We start from the raw sequence: 5649 nt of genomic DNA on the forward strand, positions 1-5649 counted from the left end.
TTCCCAGCCACAGGATGACCTTTTTATCCATGACGATGTAGTAGCTGCTGATCGCTCGTCTGGTGGTTCCTGATGCACGGATATAGGGTGATGCTCATCTAAGAACTCTTTAAGACTCCAGCATGAAAAATGTTTGAAAACAAATTGCAGTCAAATTCTATGATATATTTAAAAGAATATTTAAAGTAAATAAAACAGATTCAAGAAATCTAAACTCACCTTTTAAAAATCTTCATGATGATCCACAACTTTACTCTCCCAGCTGGTTGAGGTGACAGGATATGGAAAAGTAGAAAAAACACATATATCACTGTTGGAATCTCCAAAAACAATTAGGTTAACCACTATGACTAGAACTGGAAAAACAGGCAGCTGTCTGTCCAGAATCCAGAATTTAACACAACACTTAGAGCAAAATTTAGAGGATCTTAAAATCTTTAATATCATTTAGTGATGCTGACTTCCCCAAAATATTGGCCACAGTGTAAAAAGTATTCATAAACTTACAGTTTTCTGTAAGCGTGTGCGTGCGTGTGTGTGTGCGTGCGTGTTTCTTTACCAGATTCAACTTGTTAGGCCCTTTCAGGTCCAGTATTGACACCACCTTTCCTGGAGTCTAGCAGATGTTTCAGGTCCAAATATAATCTAAAATATTAGGATAAGCAGAAGAGGAAAAGTGCAAAGCAAAGAGCAAAACATTATTTAAGTAACAGTTCACCCACAATACAAAACTTATCACCTTCATGTCATTTGTTATTCTCTAATGCTCTAATACCCTCTCAGCTTATTGTGAAACAAATACGGAACTTTATCAAACATACCTTCATTATTATCACCACATATGACCAAGAAGGTGTGCTTGATCATTCCACCAACTCTGGAAATACACCATCCATCTCTAATCAGCCACCGTCACAGGGTCTTGTGTTATTGTATAGAGAACTGTGGCTGTTAAAAAACAACAACACATTAGTATCTAACACATATGCATAACCTTCAGATAAAAAAGAGAAATGAACATCACAAAGTATGCCTCACACTTTTTCAGATATCTTTTGATTCAGATGTTGATTATTGATAATAAATCTACAAATCAATCCTGTATTATCATTAGGCTGCTCAAATATGAATCAGTCGATTAATTTTACAGACAGGTGGCTGTTTACAACGCACTAAATTGTCTTTAATAAAACGGAAATGTTGTGTACAGTACATGCTAAGTTTAGCCTATAGTTAAGCAGATATCATGCGGGAGAAAAAGCTTGACTAAGATGTTCCTGACTACATAAATAGCCTAACTTGCTAACGTCAGACATTCCGAGTTGGCAAAAGTCATTTTCGGGGGATAAGGAGTTGATTTGCGGGAGGTAGCGGGAGAGATGAGAACCTGAAGAGCAATGGCATGAGTTGCGCGCGACGTACCTGAAGAGCGGTGGGGGTGACTTGCGCGCGACGTACCTGAAAAGCTGGGAGGGATGCGGTGGAGAGGGGTGTGCAAAGTGTTTAATGATCGGGCGGGAGACGCGCGATTTCCGGGAGATTAACATTCATTTGCGGGCATCTACTTGGGCATCTGGGAGTCTCTGTGCATTTGCGGGATAACGTTAACGTTAGTCCCGCAACTTCCGGGAGACTTCTGTAACGTTAAATGTCTGATAAAGTGCAAACGCGGTCATTTAAAGACATTACTGTTTACATTCCGACTATAATGGTTGTCAACACTAAATATAATTCAAGCGTACGTTATCACGCGAGTCTATGGACTAACGTTATATGGACAGCCACGAATGAACCAGTTTAAAAGGGCCGCGGTGTTTAAAATAACCAAATTAACGTACACGAATAACAAACAATCATATGTTTCAGTCAGGAAGCCTTTTACAAGTAAGCATATGTTCATTTACTCACCAGATATGTTTTAGAAACTCTCCAGAGCTTATGGAAACCGTCCTGTGTTGCTGTTAGCATCCGGGCAGAGTAGGCTAACGTTGGATTCCCTGCTAGTTTGCTTCGAATTAAAGGAGAAGTGTCGATTTTATTTTACAGATGGGTAACAATGCACAAAATGGCATTAAGCGTGACAGAAATGTGTTGAACATGTACATTTGATGTTTTATGCACTACGTATGCGGGAGCATATTAAAAAACATTCTTGAAAAGAAGTCAATAGCAATACAGTTAAGCTAGATACACAAGCGACCATGAATGAACCGCAGAAGTTTAAAAATGTCACTCCGTTCTAAAGTTATTAACTTAACAATATGTTTACAACTGTATTTCCTTAAAGAAAGTCATTAAAATACCAACATTTAGGTAGTTTGACTCACCCGTTGCTGTTCTAAACCTCAGATGGAAAATGGCGTCTGGAAAATTCTTCAGTGACTGGGGCTGCATGAATTCCCGGATGTTGGAAATAACACCACCAAGTGTTGAAAACTTAACTCCTCGATTTCGCACTGAATAAAATCAATTCTAACTCTTATTATATTCATTTATCAAAATCTAACTCTTTAACGTCAACACTTTACTCTGAAATGCTTCAACACCGAGAATTTAACTCTGATGAATTTGCTGTGTACCTGCAGTTATAAACTGCTTACTGACATTTATTATTGTAGAGTTAATGCTTAACAGATAATATAATAACTATTTGCTTATGTTTAATAAATCATTTAAATGTGTAGTTAAACAAAAGAAAAAGAAAACATATATATATATATATATATATATATATATATATATATATATATATATATATATATATATATATATATATATATATATATATGTTATAAGAAATTATAAGAAATTCTTTCTAAACTGAATTAAGGATTCAGATTTTTATTCGATACTGTGGTCCAGTTTTGACGTTTTACAAAATAAATCTTCATGTTAATGTTCAAAATATTTTCTTAGCAAGAATGCACATTCCTTTATACATGCACACTATGCCAACTTCTCCAGCATATGTTTTACAGAGCGGATGACCTTCCAGCTGCAACCCAGTTTCTTCCAACTGAAGCAACTAAGAAAGTTAAAGCCTAATTTCTTTCTTTTAAAGACTTTGAGACTGTTATTCATGCTTTTATCTTGTCTAGGCTTGATTATTGTAATACGCTGTACACTGGCATCAGTCAGTCATCACTCTTGCACTTACGAAATGCAGCAGTCCATTTTTTGACTGGGACAAAATAGGAGAGAACATATTTCTCCCATCCAGGCCTCTCTTCGCTGGCTCCCTTTGAAACATAGAATTGATTTAAAAGGTTTAACGTATGTATTTAAAGCTCTACATGGATTTGCCCTGGCCTATATATCTGAACTCTGAAGTTTGTATTCTCCCCAAAGATCCCTAAGGTCCGCTGCTTAGCTCCTGTTAATTGTTCCTAAATCCCACTTGAAAACAAAAGGAGACAAAGTCTTTTAGTCTATGCTCCAAAACTTTGGAATGCATCTCTAGAAATTAAAGCTTCAACTGCATTAAGTGTTTGTTTTTATTTATTTATTTATTTTTATTTTTTATTTTTTTTTAAATCAGTCAAAATCTGCCTCTTCTCTCTGGCCTATTTAAATAAATTAGTTTATTTCTTCTTTTTTAGGACTCACTGGTTATAGACCATTTCAATGTGCTGATGTTATTGGCCCATTAACATTTCCTGATTGTTGTCAAACTATTTTAATACCTGTAACAAGAGGCAATTCAATCATATCTCATGTTAAAACAGCTGTCAAAATGTTATTTATAAAAATGTGAACCTTTTAGGATTCTTGGGAGCTATGGACATGAAAAATGTAAGACAGGAAATACAGTAGGACCATTGTTATTGTTTACACCCCTTAAAATTGTCTATACAGATTTTTAAAATGTTTTTTTTTTTTTTTTTTTTTTGTAGCATATATTGTCCTATCTTTCTAATGCTTTATTAATGTTGTCATGTCTGTGATGCACTTTGGTCAACATTCATGTTGTTTTAAGGAGCTATATAAATAAAGTTGACCTTGACCAGAATGAGAAACATCCATAATAATAATAATAATAATAATAATAATACATTTTATTTATTATGCGCTTTTATTAGACTGTAAGCGCTACAGAGCAAAATACCAACAATAAAAATGCAAAAAAAACAATAAAAATATGAACTGTAAGATGGAATATATATATATATATATATATATATATATATATATATATATATATATATATATATATATATATATATATATATATATATATATATATATATATATATATATATATAGTAGCGAGGCAGAGGGAAAACACAAACACAGTAGATGAAGTTACAAACAATGCCCCGGAGGGTGCTTTATTTACAAGTGGTTAAGGGGTGAATGAGTGCTCTTCTTAAAGGTGTGTGCTCAAGTGCTCCGGGGAGATGGTGAAGACTGGTGAGAGGTACGGTGTTGGATCGGTCACGAGCTGGATTCGGCTGTGGGAGAGACAGAGAGAGACAAGCGTTAGCGCAGGGAGTCATTTGAAATGAAGCTCGGTTTCCTCCTGTGTGGGGCTGGCTTATATCTCTCCCTGGCTGATGTTGTCCAGCTGTGAGCGATCCGGTGTTGATGAGTGTTCCAGCTGGTGTGGATTTGTGCCCAGGGCGACGTGGTATTAGCCGACTTGCTACAATATATATATATATATATATATATATATATATATATATATATATATATATATATATATATATATAGTTTTTAAAGTTTAAAAAATTATCATCAAAAATGCTAAAAAGGTGCGTTTCTTAAGGTAGCCCAGAGAAGCGGCAATCCTAATGCTGTTGGGTGGGGCATTCCACAGGCGCACTGTATGAAAAAGCTCTACCACCCATATCAGCTTGGCTGATACAGTGTAAGTCCCAATGCCGAACAAAGACTGCAGGCTGGAGTGGCAAGAATCACCAGTACACAAATGTAACCAGGTGCTAGCATGCATAGCTTTGAAGGTAAAAATCAAGGTCTTAAAATCAATTTATGAATTAATAGGAAGCCACTGTAGTGTAATTTTGAATATGCTGTAATCTGTGAGACACTCATTCACACACGTTCATACGTTCATTCATTTTCTTTTCAGCTTAGTACCTTTATTAATCTGGGGTCGCCACTGCGGAATAACCTGCCAACTAATCCAGCATATATTTTATGCAGCAGATACCCTTCCAGCTGCAACCCATCACTGGGAAACGCACTCATTCACAAACATACACAATGGACAATTTCAGCTTACCCTATTCACCTACGTATACCACATGTTTTTTTTAACTCGTGGGGAAAACTGGAGCACCCGGAGGAAACCCACGTGAACATGGGGGGAACATGCAAACTCCACACTGAAATGCCAACTGACCCAGCCGAGGGTCGGACCAGCGACCTTCTTGCTGTGAGATGGTCGTGCTACCCACTGCGCCACCAGGTCACCTTACACACTCATACACTACGGCCAATTTAGTTTATTCAATTTACCTTCGTCTTTGGACTGTGGGGGAAACCAGAGCACCATGCCACCCATTGCCTTTGTATTATTTTAGCCAATTGTTGTTTTATGTTCTAATGATGACATTTTTTAATCAGTTTTTTTTTAGAAGTAATTATAGTCTTTTGTACATTCATACATATATATATATATATATA

At 36.1% G+C, this 5649-nt stretch overlaps 1 long non-coding RNA gene across 1 annotated transcript; it reads right to left on the minus strand.

Moving 5' to 3' along the window:
• Positions 1 to 219: 219 nt before the first annotated feature.
• Positions 220 to 1979, minus strand: LOC147846387 (uncharacterized). The gene is made up of 4 exons (XR_015478597.1): positions 1909 to 1979; positions 822 to 948; positions 560 to 645; positions 220 to 262 (listed from the first exon to the last, which is right to left on the minus strand). It is a non-coding gene; the product is annotated as an uncharacterized LOC147846387 (long non-coding RNA).
• Between the last annotated feature and the right edge of the window lie 3670 nt (positions 1980 to 5649).

Source organism: Danio rerio, chromosome 2 (genome assembly GCF_052040795.2).
Source record: "Danio rerio strain M-AB ecotype USA chromosome 2, GRCz13ab, whole genome shotgun sequence".
NCBI classification, from domain to species: domain Eukaryota; kingdom Metazoa; phylum Chordata; class Actinopteri; order Cypriniformes; family Danionidae; genus Danio; species Danio rerio.